The following is a 19,051-nucleotide window of genomic DNA, read 5'->3' on the forward strand; positions in this document are numbered from 1 at the left end:
ATTTTTATCAATATTCAATTTGCATTCAATAAAGCTTTAAAAGCAAAATTTTTCCAGTAAAAACTATGTTTCCCAATTATTGGAATAAAATTTAAATGGAGAAGGATGACAGCAATAAAGCAAACACAAACCGTAAAAATAATTGCATGACATTTTTCCAATTAAAAAGGGGTTAAAAAAATCCCCAAAAGGAAATGGTCTCATTGCCTATATTACTGATTTATGCTGTTGTTGGCTTTTAAATGTACCACTTTCTATTTCTAAGATCTTTACAGACAATTACTAATGTCACGACCGCGTACCACTGTTCCATTGGTGGAAGTGCCTCAGTAGCAGGAAATGCTGTGCCCTTCCACCGACGTTTCCTTCCATCAGTGGGATCCACTAACCCTTAAACATGTCAGAGGATTAAATGAAACACTTGTATTACAACTAATATGGATAAACACAGGGGCTATCAAAAATAACAAAAAGGGTATGACAGAGAAGAAAGTAGACCTATTACTCAAAAGATGGCAATTTATCTTTTTTTTTTTTAAAAAAAGGGGAATAACAATTCTATTTTTTTTAAAACAAAATAGAAAGAGATCATCATATTTCAACAAAAATCTATTTTGAAAAGCCATATTATAAACTACTGATATTAATGGTTTGCAATGGAAATGACGTCAGAGTCTTAGTTACAGATGTCCAAATGTTTGTGCTACCCTACTAAAAAAATAAACAGTGAGCTCCGAGTCAGAAATTACCCTTTTGAGCAATTAAGCAGCATTACGCAAAACACACTGAAAAGTATACGGTCAGCAGAGGTGGGAGAGCCCCAAATTAAAATTCACAGATTGCACTGGGAAAAACACTTAGCAATTAAACATCTCGGAGGTGGCGTCTGAAGTTCCTGCCATTAGCAGCAGCGAAAAATGCTTTCATATGTTGCAATGAGAAATATGGGCAGGCAATCAGGGCCAAAAACTTACTTCTTTTTTTTTTTTTTTTAATGCCTTGGCTTTAGTATGAGCTACCAAATAAAAAGGGTGGCCTCCTGTAATGCCCACTGACATCACTGGTCTTGTAACACTGCCACTGTAAAATATGGTTGCTACCGCTGTAGGACAATAACTTAAGTATGCCGGAAGATATACTTCTGGCGTGGTAGAAGGCACAGGCAGTGACCTTAGAGATGACCAAATAAAATATGAAATATGCAATAAGAATCTATTTCTGGTGTCATTTTCTCACACCTCTAGATTTTATAACACAGGAGCATGCACCGTCTTTGCGACACGAGTTTTCTAAAGGCAGGTTTCAAGCCTGCAAATCTACAAGTGGTTCTTGCCCTTGTGTTGAGAAGCAGGCATGGCTGTGAGATGCTAACAGACAGCAGCGATGCGTATTAAAGCCCGTCAGCCTATTTGCACTAGCAAGCAGCAATCACCATTGCATCCACTGGCCCAGCAGCATGACTTGCACAAGGGCAAGTTTCAGCACAACTCTGAATTAAGAGTTATTTGCCTGCGTCAGAAGGAAACCTTGAAACTGGATCTTTCCATCATATTTGGTTTTGTGTTTGAGACTGAGCATGAGTTCAGGCTATCTGACCTGTCGCCCATGCCTGGGTTCTGGAGTAATGAGGGCCGATGCCATTTCTACCTATGCCATTTCCCAACCCTTTCCTCGCCCAAGGTATGATAAAATGCAGCGTGTCCTGACATATTATCCAGGCTGGTCTTGAAGAACCAGGCTGGAAATTGCATAGTCTGCATTGCATGGTGTATTATGAGCTGTTTCCTTGGTGTATGCGTAGTTAGGCCAAATTAAAAGATGAACACAGCGATGTACCGTTGAACACAGTCCATAGCAAAGCTATGGCTAAAATAGCTAAAATCAGTATGAGAGAGGAAAGGCTATTCACGGACCACTGATGGCACAAGAACAGGCTCCAACTTTCTGAACACAGCTTTTACAGCACCCTCTCCCAAATGGCTCAGGATGACGAGTCCAACCAGCTTCAAGAGCACTACCCATCACTGCAACAAGGAAAAAAAAAAAAAATCCCTCGCAGACACATCAGTGCCTCGCATGGGATGTCGTGTCTCCCTCTTGGGATGCACATAGCTTAAATTTCCTCGTACACAGAAGGGTGGTGGGAGGAATTCAAACACCTGCCCGTGGCAGGGATGCTGCAGCCCTGAGCTCCATGACGGCACTTGCCAATACGGCCATTTTTGCATGAAACTCATCAGATGAGGAAAGTTGGGCCTCCTCTGATGGCAGGTTAGTTTAATGGACCTCACAGCACTTTTTAGCAACTGGCAAACATCAGTGCACCCTTTACGGCTGCTTAACCTGCAGTTACAACCTTTACATGTCAGGCCACTTTCAATATATGCAACTGTGTTCGATCTGTGGGTACAGATTAGGCTAGTGGTTTCCAAATCTAGAGGTGTGCAGGAACCACTCAGCCTTGTGCTTCATGTCCTTCGCAGCCTCAAAACGGATGATGGTACTTTGAACACGTGTTAAGTAATACAAATCAGCACTTGCATTTTACTGAAGATCATATCAAGCATCTACCTAAGCTAATGGAAGAAACACTGCAGGATTATGCAAAATACTGGCCAAATCTTGCTCACTTTAGCAGTCTTCATGAAGACCAGAAGGATTTGGTCCAAAAGCGTCAGATTAAGAGGATCAATACCTGCTACCGACTATCTTAAAGCCGAGAAACATATTTTTCCACCAACCCACCTGAAGATTTATAATATATTAAGGAACATTAAGAAGAAGAAGAAGAAGAAGAAGAAAAGCTAAATGGGCCAAAAGCAAACATGAAGCATGTTCTCTTGAGACTGCTAATGCTGGCAGACAATAGCGCAGAGAGAACTCCTCTGACAGATCTCTGAAGTCTTCAATACAGCATGCTAGTGGTCCATGTTAATGAGATTTGCTCAGATACTTTTGAAATTACTCCAAAATGTCTTAATCTATTTTCTACATCTTCTTGACCCAATCGCTTCAGAAAAGTCACAGCTTCACCCATCTCTGGACTAAACTTGTCATTCAAATAGGTAAGGTCTTCAAGTAGTTTGTGTTTCCAAAGGCCCACACACAACCTTTTTAGGGTTTACCCCAAAACATGCAGGTAATATTGTAATTTCTATTACTAGAGATTACAGAAACACTTTGCACCACACCGTACCTTTCAATTTGAGTAACTCAAAGGTCTTAACAAGCAGAGTATTACAACCTCTCCCAACAATCCAAAAGTAAATAAATCCAGTCTTAGATGTGGCCTGACAGACACTAATCGCCCCAGCTACACGACTAGCACCCCACCAGCAAGTGAGCAGCAGGCATCAATGGGGGTCTCTCAGACCCCTATTTCCTGCTGGGGGTGATACAAGCACTCATGCAAAATGCTTCCAGTACGGCTCTATGTAATTTGGGCCTGTTGCAGAGAAGATGTTGGAGAAAATGTCCAAGAACCAGGTTGTCTGCTCCATTACAGACTTTCTTATGAATGCACCCAAGTCACAGGACCCATATTCAGAAGTAGCCGCACACGGCGTCTTCTAGGAACGATGGCTATTTCTGCTCCGTAATATGCTTTAAGACCATTAGGTCAAAAGGAAAAAAAGTCAAGGTGCCAAGCTCAGTAAGGAAAACATCACCCTACTAACTTCCCACTGCCTGACGTGCAAGCATCGCTGCCACCCAGCCGGTACAGAAAACAGGAGTAAGGACGTCACCAGCACACCTTCTGGAAAGTCACTAGCAAGGAAGAGTGCTGGGGAGAAACTGCACACACTGTTGAGCCCTTCATAAACAGAAACTTCCCTGAGAAAGTTTGTTTCAGGGCTTCGACTTTTGCCTGGAGCTCCTCCTGCTATGGCCAGCGAAGATGTGGCACAGCGACATGCCAACCTGGTTTGGAGCTATGACTCTCCCTGATGAAACAAAGTGGTGGGACTAGTGGGGAAAAAATGATTTTTTTTTTTTTTTTGTCCCAGAACCACTTCATTTTCGACACAGAAAATCTGCACAATCCATTTTTTGTACTGAGCTTAGGAAAAAAAGTCCTCCTGACCTTTCTCCTGGCTTGAAGGGAAGGGAGGAGGAAATATACATATGTAAAAAAGTTAAAGCTCAAACCCACAGATTTATCTGTTGATCATCTCATTCGGTTCTGAGTTACAGCAGGCAGCTTCTGTTTTATTAACAATATTTAATCAGCATTTAACTCTGACAAGCATTAAGATTTGAAATTTTAAACTAAGTGCAACTTCGCTAAATCCTTTGTGTTGATTTTTTTCCCCGCTAAAGGTTTTCTAAAGGATTCTATCTTTGCTATCTTAAAAGTCTGCATGTGTCTTTTGTTATCAATAATGTACAACTTTAGTAGCATGTTTTGTACTTTTCAATTTTTCAGCATGCAAGCTATCCCTGATTTACAATGCTCGCTGAATGGTGTTTGATTATTGAAAATGCTTTTACACACATTTAAAAAAATGACTGCTCCTGGAAAACTAACACTATTGTCCATAATTCTGTAAAAATACATTTCCCCTCCCTTCTCCCCAAATCAAACATTTCAATTCAAATTCTTACTTTGAGGAAAAACTGGCATATAATTAGGCATTATGCCTAACAGTGCTAAGTAAAGGAGAGTGTAAACATCTTAATTCTGAAGGTTTAACCATCAAAGCCCCTTGCTGTATCTATCCCGTTATTTGCGCCTCCATTCAGATCTCTGTGGAGGTCACAGAAAAAAGAGAAAGCAAACAAAACACACAGTATAAAAATCTATTTTACCAGCTCTGTCCTGTATCCCACTCCACGTGCCCGAGGCCAGGCTCGCACGCAGTGCTGGGACGCCCGGGGCCACGCGGCCGCTCCTCAAGGAGTGCAGAGTCCTGCTCTGTAACTGCACTGAGCGGCTTAATCGCTAACTCGGAAGATGGGATTTCACCTGAAATTAAGCTATCAAGCAATTGAGCTCAAACTCAATCAACCAAACCCTTAACCTTCCCTGTTTAAGTGGCACTGCTCTAATTGGGACTCTATCGCTATTTCCATTACTATCTCCTATTCTCATGGTTTATTATCTCGGCAGTTTCAATTCTCACCTAGTTGAAATTTGACATCCAGTTTCTTGGACCACATATCATTCATTATGGCTTTATTTCACGAAATATGTTTCAAGATTATGGACCGATCCTGCAGCAAATAGGTTTTCATTGAAAATAGTACCCCGCACTGCAGTGGAAGCAGGACAGAGCCAAACCTTCTCAGAGAAGCAAGTCCTAACATTAAAGGACACATAGAACAACTGATTTTTCATCAAGTTGTGAATTCTGTTGTGCAGTTTGAAACACGTGCTTGAACATACATCCCGCATGAATACACGGTAGCTGATTCGCGGTGTTTTGTCCAGTCCTCAGAGTCTTCCTACTGAGCCTGGATCATCTTCTAGGAGACAGCGTTTGGCTGAACCCTACTTACCAGCTCTGCCCGGGGGTGAGACTCAATAACCTACGATACTCAGGAGGTCAGACTGAAAGATCTAACGGTCTTTTCCAGTGATACATTCTACAAATCACCCAAACTGCTTACTGCTGAAGGGTGCGCGCCAGAGGGTACCTCTGGCATGTGTGGTGTCCTGATGGTAGCAATACAAAATACGTCTGCTTTTGGAGCCACGGCCTACAAACTTCAGGCTAGTCTAAAGGTAGTGTTTTGCATTTATCACAACCAAAATTCCTTTTCCTGGGTCACATAGCGTCATGGCCACACATGAACTCCCATGGCTCCACAAGAATCCCATAAATTCTGAGGCCCTCTGATGCACCTGGGACTTAAAATTTTTCCCTTCTTCACAAAAACTCAAAGGGGGAACACCACTGCAGGGCAAGGAACCACCATCTTCTTAAACTGCAGGATCTGCTTCTTTTTCAGTGGCTGAAATGCATCTAATACATCATGGGCTCCACCATAAAAACCCCATTAATATTCAAATCTTGAAGAGAGGCATATATCATACAGCTGACATACACGACTGGCATGGCCAAGGATTGCAATATTCACTTGAACTTCATGAATTTCATCCTCACTAAATAGATATTTTTGGCAACAAAGAACTGAAAAAGAAAAAAAACCCACATCATCCTCAGATCTATTTTAATTTAAAACAGAAGAGAACAGGGACATTTTTTCCCCCTTGAAGTACATTTTAATAAAATTAAAAATAAAAATAGCTCTAATTCACTTTGATGCATTTAGTCATTCTGCAAAATTCTGTTTAAAATGAAATCACCATTTTATATTCAAACAAGGTCAAGAGAACAGCACTAACGAGCACTGACATCACAGCGAACAGCAGCCACTGCTCAACGCTTACATCAGTGTTGCTTGTTGCTATGGTGCTTAACCGACTATTAATTTCTGAAAGAAGGTGATTATAAAGCAGCCATATGAACCTCAGTCAGATGACACCCTTCAGTACCAAACACTGATCTGCGTTACTCTTCTCTTCTGCAAGTTAATTTTGTGAATCACCAGTTTTGTGATGTTAATATTCCTTTCCAACTCGAAACTTTGGACTAGAAGAGAGGCAAGGAGTTAATTTAGAAGCAAGGGACTTTCACGTTGCTTTAAATAAAAATCATTTTGCAGAGAGTGGTATTTCTTTCGTTTTCGCTACGCTCCGAAAGACTAAAAAGCATGTGTTTTAATTTTTGCAGTGATAATAAGCAATCAAATTAACAGCTAAATTCTGCTCTCCTGCTCTGCTCGACGTGCTGCTGTAAATCCAGGAGTGTCTCAGCCTGGGACGAAGCAGCACTGAAGCTGGCTTGACCATTCCCCAGGGATTTGCCCCGGTAAGGGGACCTTGCCGCAGGGCTGTGCCGCTGCAGCTCCCAGCCCAGCTCCCATGGATGCTGGGCCATGGACTTGGCCATATGGCCACCGGGACCAGCCAGAGCAAGGTCTTCCCATCTGCACACAGGCTCTGTCCAGTTACCAAACAGCCTTCTCAGAACATGGCTGAAAGCCAAAAAGTGCATCTTTGTGGCCTTGCTCCTAAAATGCAACTGGGCACCTAAACCATTGGCTTCCCAGGCAAAACACAGGATTAAGGCACAGCGGTGGCTCCAAAAGCTTAGCTCCAAGCCCAACGCTGTGATCTTTATCCATGTTGCCAGAAGAGCCTTTACTTGTGCAGCTAAGGCACGCTCCTGGGGTTTGCAGGATCGGAGCCTTCCTTCAGACATGCTTCAGAAACCGTGTGCAAAATATTATTTGTGTTTACCTTCTTCAGTTGCTCCTGTAAAGCAATCTTCAGCTACAGCCACCCAAAAAGGTCACTCTTCTTACCCTGCAGAGAAAGAAGGTAACACACGTGACTGCTGGGTCGGTCGGCGTCAGCAACACCACCCAAAGCATTTTCATTGGCACCACATTTGCAAGTACAAACATAAATAAAGCAACAAATGAATCTAATCGTGTTTAATGGTGAATGACTTTCAGAGAGAGTTAATAAAAACAATCAAGTCACAGGACTGCTGCTTATCAGTACCAGCCAGCGTGAGGCTCTTCAGTTCAGCACGAACAACTTGGTCTTTGGGAGGAAAAAAAAAAAAAGAAGAAAAAAAACCCATGGAGATGAGACATCTTTGTTCTCTAGCATAAACTTTCTTAATCTTGATGTCTATCAATCTATTTTCAGTTTGAATAATAGATGAGTTCAGTCCTTTGTTTCAGAAATCTGACTATTGTCTGAATGGGTTCTCCTTACTTAAGGCATTTTAAGACCATTTGTAACCACTGCTATTTTAGCTTCTGGATCCTTTTTTTTTTCATCCTTTTCCATAGAGACACAGTCCTAGATGAGATTTTAAAACTAGCTGCATCTTCCATGCCTAATTCAGAAAGTTGTTTCCTGTCTTGGGATATCATCTCGTTAAGCATTACCAAGAGCACACCAAGTATGCCGAGGGGGTATTAAAAAGAGAAATAATTAAAGTGTATCTTTATAAAAAGTAGGAGGGAGAAAACAGCACGTGTAGGGTTTTTTTACCCTGTATATTACTGCATCTTGTGTACTCTCTCTTATGCAAAAGAGTATGTAATCTTTTAAGAAACATGACAATCTGCCACTTTCTGTTCATGTAATTGGGATCAACATATGGTACAAGAGAAAAGAAAAACATTTGTTTATTAATTTAGATCAAGTTACTAACTCAAACCACTAACAGCATTCAGAATTAATTCCACATCAATTGACCAAATACCTTAATAGAGTAAAATTATAACATAATTTCACTGAAATGTTCATCTTCTGCTGCAGGAGTGCAGAATAATATGTAATAAAGACAGAAAGAAATATGCAATAATTTGGTGACACAGATGACATCATATGAAACGGAAAGTCGGTGACATGTGGATGTGTAAGACAGAGCTACGTGAAACTCCGTTTCATAAAATTCACACAGTGATGTGGAGTTTTGGGGGTGTTTGTGAAACTCATCGAGTGGTAAGTTATGCTATTTACATCAGTAGGTGAAGCTTTTTACCGAAGTAGTAAAATATCAATCTCTGGGAAAAATCAGAATCTTCATTAAGTTCTTTCAAAAGAAAACGTACTCATCTGCCATTTATTTTGGAAGGAAAAATGTTTTCACAATGAGAATGAGGCATTACTTCTTTACCATTGAAACCCGACTATTTTTAGCCAGGAAAAAAAGGTTACCTTGAGATGAAATGAATATTGGTTTTATCTGTTGCTCACTGGCATTTTATTTTATTTTTTATGTTTTGAGCGAGAGGCTTTTCACAGTTCTCGTAATGAGGTACCGGAAGATCAGGGGCCGAAATTTGTACGCGTTTGCTGTATAGGAAGCCCTACGTGCTTCGCTGGGGTACACGCATAAGACATTCCTGATTCTGCACTGTAAAGGACATAACACCACTCCATCATAATAGGTCAGGTCTCACCTTCCTGAGAGTATGTAAAACAATACATCTTTTATGTAAAATACGTGACCTTTGACATACGATGTGCTCTTAGATTAGCAACAATAAAGGCTTTTATCCTGCTTTGCTACGGGGGTTATCTTGGATTTGACACTTTAAACCTCTTTTCATGTTTATCTGTTTTATAAATTTTCTGGGTATTTGGCAGTCAGATCCTTATTTTGGCAGTATTTTGCAAGCAGACTTCATTTCTACCCCGAGTCTTCATGATAGCAAATGAACCATCTTAAAATGTACTTTTTAAGGAAACTGCTGAAAATTACACGTTTGCATAAAATGTGCATATAATAGCTCTTTCGGCAGTGCTGTAAAAGGCAAGGAACGTTTTCTAAACACATTTGTCATATATGAACTGAACCCGCTCCAAAGAAACCCAGTAACACTGGCCCACCATTAGCTGGTGGGAGACCAACGTGGCCTACCGAGGGCAACACACAGGAGGGGCTGAGGAGGACTTCAGCTCTTCTCACAAATTACTCCGATTTAAATCCAGACCGCTTTCATTTCTAGTTATCTAAGCCTTGCTATATGCTACCTGGCTTTCAAAAATTTGGATAATGTACCACTGAAGTTAAAATGAGCAGCAGAGACAGCTGTTCCCACCTGTGAAAATTTCTCATTAATAGTCAAAAAGTTGAGTATCTCAAAACATAGAAACACAAATACAGACTTTCCTCCTGAAAATGTTTATATGGGTGAGCGAACTGATGTAGGCAACACACATTCCTTCCATCATGCTGCCTTTAACATAAACACAAAGTACCATCAACACTGTAAGTGTGCGTGTGGAGCAAACAAAGAAAAAATCCCATCCTACCAAAGCAAGACACTTCACTACACTCATATTTTCCCCCCAGGAGATGATTAAAATAGAAAACCAAACCACAAACAAAAATCCACTTTGTGAGCAGCAGTGGTCCTGCTGTCTCACGAGTGGAGGGAAGGTCTCCAAGTGCCCGCGACACCGTCCCCTCGGCTCAACTGGCATCCCACGCAGGGAACGGTCCGTGCAAAACTACGTCCTGCTCAGATTTTACCAGATATTCCTGAAAACACTGGGTTTACTCAATGTTGAGTAAACAGGTGCCTCAGTTTACCTATCAGCGAGATGGGTAAAGGCTTTTGTAATATAATTTTAAATCCTTGAATACAAAGGTACTTTTTAAAACACCTGTTTTCAGCAGGATTTGGGAAAGACAACTGGTAATAATCCTAAAAAGATCACAACCTGAGCCAGTGCCATAACCTTTTCAGTTGACTTTAACAGAAAGCCCCCCTATTGCTCTAGATCAGGTCCTACCTATTTATCGGGCACCAAGGGACCAGGCAAAAAGATCAGATGCTTTGCCATTGCACCTGCTGTCGGGTTGGACCTTGTAACTCTCTTGATCCCACAACGCTTATTCGATTTAGGGGTCTCCTCCTTCAGGGCAGGGAGGTCATTTCGGGAAGGCTGCAGGATGGAGCCCTAACTCCAACTGATTACTGCAAAGCCAAATTTAACCAATAATATAAAGAATATGCAGTAATAGAGAGCATTGCAGAATGACATTCTACTTAAAACAGTATCATTTTTATTAATATCTAAATAAGAAGAGCCTTGGGTATAGCCAAAAATAGATTAACAAAGACCTTGATCCCACACAAATTGGCTGTGAGTAATTTTACACAGGAAAGTAGAACACCGGTTGAGCTGCTCCCCTGCTTAGAATTACACATGTACATTTTTTTGCCAGTGTCCCAGCCTTGAGAAGCCTACAATTCATTATTGGAAACCTAAAGCAGCAAGGGAATCTCCCTTCACTACCTAGAAAGCATGCTTTTTATTAAAAAAAAGGAGAGAGAGAGCACACACACATCCGATAGCACAACAAAAAATCGTTTCTGAAATTTGATTTCCATTCATTTTTTCTTATATAAGACCAACTGCAATATATTTAGTGTGTCTGATTAAAATATTTACTACAAGGCTTCCCGAAAGCTTTAAAATATCAAAACTTGATCATCAAAATAAGCACTTCTGTGCAGTAATTTCTTCTAAATAAAGTGAACCATAACCATCTAATACAGCTGTTTCTTTCCCTTCAAAACTCCCTGAGTCGCATTCAACTGCACGCAGGCTGAAATATGAAATACGTCCTACTATTGTCGTAATTATTATTTTCTTGTCCTGTGCAGGAATAGATGCAGTCAATGATTTTGTCAACTATACATTTGTAAGAGAGGGGGAAAAAAAAAAATGTTTTTCATTTGGTATTTTGCTAAACCTGAAAACAGAGGATGCGCACTGATCGTGAAGAGCAACATCGGGTACCAGGCACGCCTGTGGGCCCAATCCTGCATACAGGTTACTTTTCTCACCCAGTGCACTGGGTTGAGTTACCCACACAAATCGCACGTAGAATTGCTCTCAGGATGGCCAGTTGTCATCTCTTCAGTTTTGTTGTACCTGTTTTCTTTCTTTTTTAAAGAGGTATCCAGCAACCTAAAAAAATATATTAAACTATTTTAAATAATCTGAGGGAGAAATATTTTTTTCTGACCGTTGTCAAGGTGGCTACTTTTTATCGTGCAGGGTGTATGACATCCCGGGAGGCACGGTACAGGAGATTTTCTATACCAGGAGTCATTATCGCCTCCTCAGAAAGTGAAATGCAGGTGAACGGTAAAACTGCGAGAGACTAAGTGCACTTCTTCCACCTCGCTTTGAAGAGGGGGAAATGGATTTGGTACAGGCCAAAACACAGGCATCCTAATGCTCGCTGCCTTGCTGCTTCTCGGTGGAAGGAGGGAGCAAATCATACTGTATTTTCATTTTCAGTCATTAGCAGGCTGTTCAGAATCTCTGCCTGGTGCTTATTATTTATTCTAAACAGAAATAAAGTAAAATAAAAATAAATAACAGCACGAGGACAAGCTATGCACAGCACATTTTCTCTTTCAAAATAATATTACCTTTCAAGTCCACCGTAACCTTGGAAAAGAATCACTCAGTGTAAGCCAATGCTACGAAACTAATCACAATCCATTCCTCCCCCGCTTTTTAATAGCTCTTATAGGAAATATGGGTACAGTTAATAGACAAGTTAAGAACAGCTCGCTTCCAATACAGAATCTGAACTGCGACTGTAAGTCTTGCATCTTTTAATGATGGATTGGTTATTTGCCTCACACGAATTACTTTGCATAACAGAGCTGGCCCTCATTGAATTCATCAGACGTAAAGACCATAACACGTTCCCAGAAAGTATCAAACCTGTCAAATGCCCAATCAAATGATGAGAGGCCATCTCGCTGACGCTGAGAGCCCGCAGATCAAACGCTGCCGCCTGTTTTATACTTGCCAGATCTCCCCTGTTTCTTAAAATAACTCTCCGTGCCTCAATGCCAGCCTTAACCATTTTATGTCTGCGTTATAACCCTCATCTTGAAACTTGACCTCACCTAATTAAAGTATTGAGAGGAATATCCCTTCCCCGAGCACCCTGGAGCAACCGCTGTAGGTGCAGGGCTCAGGGGACTGCTCGCTGGCATCGCCGCCAAGCCAAAAACACCCGGACCCGTTACTTTTCGGGACTCCTGCAACACTCATGCAGGTCCGCCCGGCAAAGCGAGGTCCCTCAGGAGGGGCTGGCGGTTCTCCCACAACTGGCAAACGTGAATTTCCACCACACACACACCCACCCCCCCCCCACACACACACACACACACACCCACCCCCGCCGTGACCCGTGCGCTGCTCCGGCTGCCGCACCTTGATTCGGCACAGCCCTCGCTGCTCCCCCGCCCCGGCGCCCTCCCCGCCCGCGCCCGGGGCGCTCAGCCCCCGCCGCCGCCCCCCGAGCCCGCCCGCCGCCCCTCCGCGGGGGCTGCGCCGGCGGCCCGGGCTCCTCTCTCTTACCTGACGAGCAAGTGATACTCTGGGTCATGGTCATGTGAAAATATTTTCGAGGTATCCTTTAACAGCCTTTAAATATTGAAGCCTAAAAACAATATTTGCTGTTTTACCTTTGAAGCTTTAACAAAAGCTTTGTTTTAGCATTTACCTCGGTGTGCAATAAGAGTTAATAATCAAATCCGTCCCAACCCCCACAAATGTTAAACAAAAAGATAAAAGAAATGCAAATAGCTATTGTCACGGAAAGTTAAAGTACCTGTCTGTATTTTTAAGTGAAAACTATTATCTCTATCAATCAAAATTTAAGAATACAATAGCACTAATCACACAAGGTGCTTTGACTGAGGTACTTTTCCTCATAAAAAGTTTTTTTTTTTTTTTAACTGGTGCATAAAAGTAATACACTTACAATTAGATATGGTATTTGTAATTTTGTTATTAAAAACCCTCAGCAGTCTTATTGTTAATAAATGCCTCTGAGTCTGTAGGCTGATTTGTACCCAAGAAGACCAAAGTCCCTACATATTTTAATAAGGTTGATGAAATTTTATTCAGATTCTCACACTTTCCAACATGTGGTGGAACAGCACACTCTTCTGTTTGAGAGGAGTTACTCAAACGAAGGAAATAGTTAATTGGTAACCAAAACTACTACTCCTGGCCTCGCTGCACATTTTCCACATTTCTCCAAACGCTGTCTGTACTACAGCCGTCTGCTTTGAAGACGTGCCCTTTGTCATCTTTTCTTTAATTTTTGATACCAATTCCCTCTCGTTGGACCCTGAGGTTCTCCTAATACAGCGTACGTTACATACACAGTACATCCATTGTGCAGGCACACCGCACGGATTTTCTCGAAAGTCCATTTTTAAAACTAATTTGTCCAGACTGATTCAGAAACTGAGCTGCGCAGTTAATAAGTGCAAGAGCAAGCGACAGTAATTACGCCTATACTAAAAGAAAGAGCCCGGCACTGAAATACCTATAAGTAAATAGTTAAGCCAGGATGCCATTATGCAAACTCTGCTCTCAGGGAGGGATGTCTCCCACACCGAGGAGCAATAGGACTGTCATTTTTTCCCCCTGCAATATCAGGTTTCCTACTCTACAGTGCTGGTACTCTGCATCATGGCTAACATCTCTAGTGTGCTATTAATATCAATGAAGAGACGATTCAATTTCCACATAAGAAAAACCTTCCTATTACAGCGCAGACATTCTAGTGAGGACCCTTGCTAAGGAAACAATAAAGACCAGAGGGTTGGGGTTTCCCCCCCCCCCTCTTTTTTTTTTGCTGCTGCTTTTGCAGTTCTGCGTTGCACACTGTTTGAAAGCTTTTAGCTAACAATGGAAGCATTATCTTCAGGATAGTTACAAAACAGGATTTGTTAGTAGAAAGAATAATACCACCGAACCCATTCCGCCCCCCGCCCCCCGCCAATACCTGCCTATTGCAATACGGCATTTAGTAGTTTATTCAGAAGTATATTCCAGAAACACCTGTATTCTTGATCTAATTCCCTGCAACAAACTCCCTCAGCGGACCAGGTTTGCTTAAGGAGGTTTGGACAATTAAAAACAAACAAACAAACAAACATTTTGTGCATTTATAAAATGGAACAGAAACAGAAGTATCTTATTCTACCGGCGTGCAAACTTACCCATTAATGAGGAAGAAAATGGCTTAGAGCTGTACAGTAATTCCCAACCAACTGCAGAAAAGTTGAGAGTTTGAAAACACTAAAGCACTTTTGACTATCCAGCCTTTCTGTGCTTCAACACTGGCTGCAGTGTAAGGAAGGACTGAAGGTATGTGGTCTAAACACAACAAAAGCCACTGCCTTACTCTAGATTAAATATGCAGGAAGAGGCCCCTTTGCATAAACACAAACACTCAGCAAATGAGTAACTGGCTCAAATCAGACGCCTGCTGTGCATTCTACCTGTCCTGATCTCTGACAAGCTACACAGCTTGTTTAAGGGGATAGGAGCTACAAAATCAAATCAAATCACAGCGCTAAACGCTTTGCTCGTATAATAGTAAATAACAACAGCACCAACAACTCAATGCCAAACGCTCATTTCTCATCTAAGCATTGCTCTGGCAAAGAGCTGAATCGTGTGCTATGCCCGCTTTGGCTCAGCCACCCATCTCGCCAGAGCAGAAGAAACACAACCAACCACCACCTGTAAAATTCATTTTCATTAACTGTACTGAAAGCCAACGCATTCCTGGCCCGGTCTTTTCTTAACGAGGATTTAAAATTAATACAGAGACTTTTGGTTGAGTTGACAGATTAAATCTGAATTTGCTTGTACTGTCCCTGTTTTGTTTACTATATAAAAGATTCCACACACAGACCGATTTTAGCTGTTCTGAATCACTGCATAGTGCACACCTATTTACTCGTTTATTTGGGGAAAAGGAAGAAATTTCTGAAGTTTCCCTTAAAAATGTTATTTGCAAAATATTACTCTCATAGAACGACCCCTCCAAACTATATTTACTTCAAAAAACAAGTAAATTAGAGACTGTGATAACCACCAAGCACCTCTAAGCATTTATTATTATAATTGAATATACATAATTATACATTGTGATTTACTCTTGCTTCTAGAGAAATAAATTATTTTTCAGCCTTGTTCATCCTTCCATACCAGAAATAGAATGAAGCAGCACAATTTTAAAGCAATTGGAATTCACCAGTGTCCCTTCCTAACTTAAGGAGTCAAATCACATTGACCTCTTATTGTGAGTCCTAGCTACATGTTGGTTTTGGTAATTTAATTATTTTTTAATAACTTGCAGTATTAAATGATTGCCATTGAAACACAAATAAGATTATACTCCTCTGCCTTACTCTCCCGTGCTCCAGACTACAGGGTAACGTGGACGACACAACTGCGTCCAGCACCGAAATTTCATTCTGAAAGAGCACTTACACACAGTCAGACACAGGAAGATTCAGGCTTTAAAAGATGCAACACATACTTACTGGATTCTCAAGCATGTGCCACAGATTATTTCAAAGGATACTGGATATAATTCACAGTTTTTATGTGGATCAAGCGTGTTCAGTTCCACTGAGCACTGGTACAGTATGGAGGGAGTTTTTACTTTTCCTTGGATAAACTCACCACGTTAAAGCACAGTAAAATTGCTAACATGAGCTAGTCCAGCCTAACAGGGTAAAAATCCTCCACGAAGGAATCCTGCAAGAAATTTTAGAGCCCCTGTATCATTCACTATTTTTGCATTGAAATGACCTTCCAAATAAGGTGTCAGATAATATGGTTCACATAGATGATAGCAATCTAACCTTGATGCAAATAAACCATAGAACGGAATTTAATCAGTATATCACTGTGTAAAAGCCTTTGTCCATCCCAATGGAGCTTCTAATGACTGTTTTGGCAGTTCTGGCTGGTAGTTATGCCTCCCTGCTCATATATATCTCATACTGGTTGAGCAAGCTAATGGAACTGCTGTTAGTGGAATCCAATATTAATACCCTGCCTCGTGCAAAACTGGATGCAAGTGAATATATTATACAATTACAGGTAGTATCTAATTCCATAGGTATTAGATACTGGGCTCTAAATTAATATTTTAATAGAGAAAGTGAAATAAATACTACATTTCAGGTAAGATATCTATGAACTCTGGATCTGCCAGCCTTTCTGCTTCAAGCCTACTCTATGCTCACACAGAACAGACATAGAACCCTGACAAAAATTGGCAGGCAAGCTTTAGATGCTGAGTGACACATACTGATGCACGGAGTCAAAGATGTCATCTTCATGCAAGCTCCACTAGTTATAAGCTTGAGAGAAAAATGAAACAAAAAACCCCAAAATAAAACACAAAAAAAAAAGGGGGGGGGAGGGTGAGAGTGGAGCAAGACCTCCAGAAAATAAACAGGGTGTACAGTTTCAAAGGCTACAGACACAGACATTTCATTGTTCAAGCCAATTATCAGTGGAAAATAATAACAACAGATGGATTCAGAGTCACTGACTTTTCATATGCACTTCATCTCTGCACAACAGATGATGAAATGCGAGAGCTATCTCGGAAAGGCAAAACATCTTTCAGTAAAAGAACTCTATACTCCAGATGGGGACCTTCTAAGGCAGCTGATTATCTTCTTATAATGTTGTAAGATAGACTTACTAAAACATTTCAAGAACTGATCAGATAGGATGAGCACAATGCCATCATTATAAGGAGTAACTTGCTTCGGCCTCAGACTTGCGACTAAACTAGTCAGAGATTTCAATAGGGTCAGAGCTGCCTGTTCCCCATTTTTGCATCAAGTACCGGTTCCAAAAAAAGGGCCCAAAGCTGCTGCTCGCAGCCTGGGCAAAACATGGGGGTCGGCTTTGCCTGGAGAGGGGATGCAGGCGCGGGGCCATGGAGTCAGCGGCTGCATGAATTGGTCCCCAATAAAAGTCCTGCTGCCGCGAGCAAGGCAAGCCCCCTCGCCTTGTGCAAGCACGCCGTTTCACAGGGGGACAAAGGCAGAGGACAAAACATATTTACAAGCACGACTGTTTCCACTGTAATTGCTAGATGTAGAGGGACCTCGTCATCCAGGAGCCTACAGCGATGTAAAGTAGGAGTAACCTCAGCTGAGTCAATGGATTTACACCCGTGAAAACTGGTGTGAGGCACAAATAAGACATAAACTCTTTCTTACAAAGCCTTTACAAAAACTCATCTTTTTATGGGAAATAAAAATTTGCTTTCAAAGGAAATAACAAATACGTGTAAATTTTGGTGGTTCCGGTGATAAGCAGTTCCAACAAACGTCACAAACACCCAGTGAAGAACCACCTACCTAGCACAACCTTCTCCCACTCAACCTGAATACCACGAAGTATGTGTTTTTGATCACATGAATCAGGTATACCACAATCTCAAAACTTTAAAAAAAAAAAAAAAAAGTAGTGGAAAAATTAGCTCATTAATCTTTAAGACAACATTTCTTTAATGGAAGAATACTACATAAGTAGCGCATCAAAACAAACTGGTTGCCATTTGCACAGTTTCTTCTCCAAAACACTACAAGGAAAACTTAAAAATGACACGCTCTGTAAATCAATATCGCATAGAGAGGGGTAGCAACGCACAACACACACGCACTGAACTTGCATCTACTGCTAATTTATTTCACAAGTTACAAAATATTTCTTAAGTAGAGGGCTGTTGGCTTCACAAACGCAAAGGGAAGAGATGAGTTTGCGGGCACAAAGCACAGCGTTTCCCCTCTTTGTGAAGTACTTTGTCAAAAGTAAATTCACAGGGGAACATACGAGCAAAGAGTAAATTTTGCCCAGGGCAAAATTCCGCAACTGCTTTAAGAAGCAAACAAGAACACAAAAGATGTGTAATACAACCATCTGGCTCTACTCATGCTATATCAATAATCCCCAAAATTTATCCCCACCCCCTTAATCAACCCACACTGATGCCACAAAACCAAATGGCATCACTTATGCTTCCTGCCCATCACATTTTGAAATGATATTTAATATGCATACAGTACATATTTGCATGTTAATCAATTTCTTTAAGAAAAAAATATTTTTGCTTCTTGAGCTATTAGTTCTGCTTTTTCTACTTATTCACACTGGGATCTCTAAAACCACCAAGAAAGTCCTTGTGGTAAAGATACTCTCATATCGACACGGCGTCTCAGGTATCAGGATAACGTACCGGTCAAAACTTCAATCTCTTCTTCTCTATAGTTCTGTGTCACAGTGTGAAAATAGCAGAGGGTGAATAATAATGTGCCAGCAAAATTAGCTGTTCAAGAAACAGGGGTAAGCGATCCGTTTTGAACTCGAGGTTGGATGCGTTTCTAAGCGTTGCCCTGTTTGGGATGCAGGGAAGGAATTACGGAGGGGAAGCAGGATGTCCTACGTGTCTTTTCCATCTAGGATTTCAAATATTTGCCCCAATTATTTCAGGCTACCCTCCATCCAGGAGCCAGCCTGCTCGTGAAGGAGGAGGAGAACGGGGAGCTCCTGGACGGGGATGGAGGATGAGCCTCTAACGTGCGTTGGCTGCGTGGCCGCTCTCCCTTCCCACCCCAAGCCCGTGGTGGGAGAACACCCCGG

General features: G+C 41.4%; 1 protein-coding gene across 6 annotated transcripts in view; it reads right to left on the minus strand.

Moving 5' to 3' along the window:
• FOXP1 (forkhead box P1) overlaps nucleotides 1-19,051 on the minus strand; it is a 394,018-nt gene that overhangs the window by 221,067 nt on the left and 153,900 nt on the right. For all 6 annotated transcript variants that reach the window (XM_076346645.1, XM_076346652.1, XM_076346648.1 and 3 more), the window contains exon 3: nucleotides 7,307-7,372. The gene's annotated coding sequence lies outside the window, so the exon portion shown is untranslated. The remainder of the gene's footprint in view (nucleotides 1-7,306; nucleotides 7,373-19,051) is intronic.

This window comes from Aptenodytes patagonicus, chromosome 8, assembly GCF_965638725.1.
Source record: "Aptenodytes patagonicus chromosome 8, bAptPat1.pri.cur, whole genome shotgun sequence".
NCBI classification, from domain to species: Eukaryota; Metazoa; Chordata; class Aves; order Sphenisciformes; family Spheniscidae; genus Aptenodytes; species Aptenodytes patagonicus.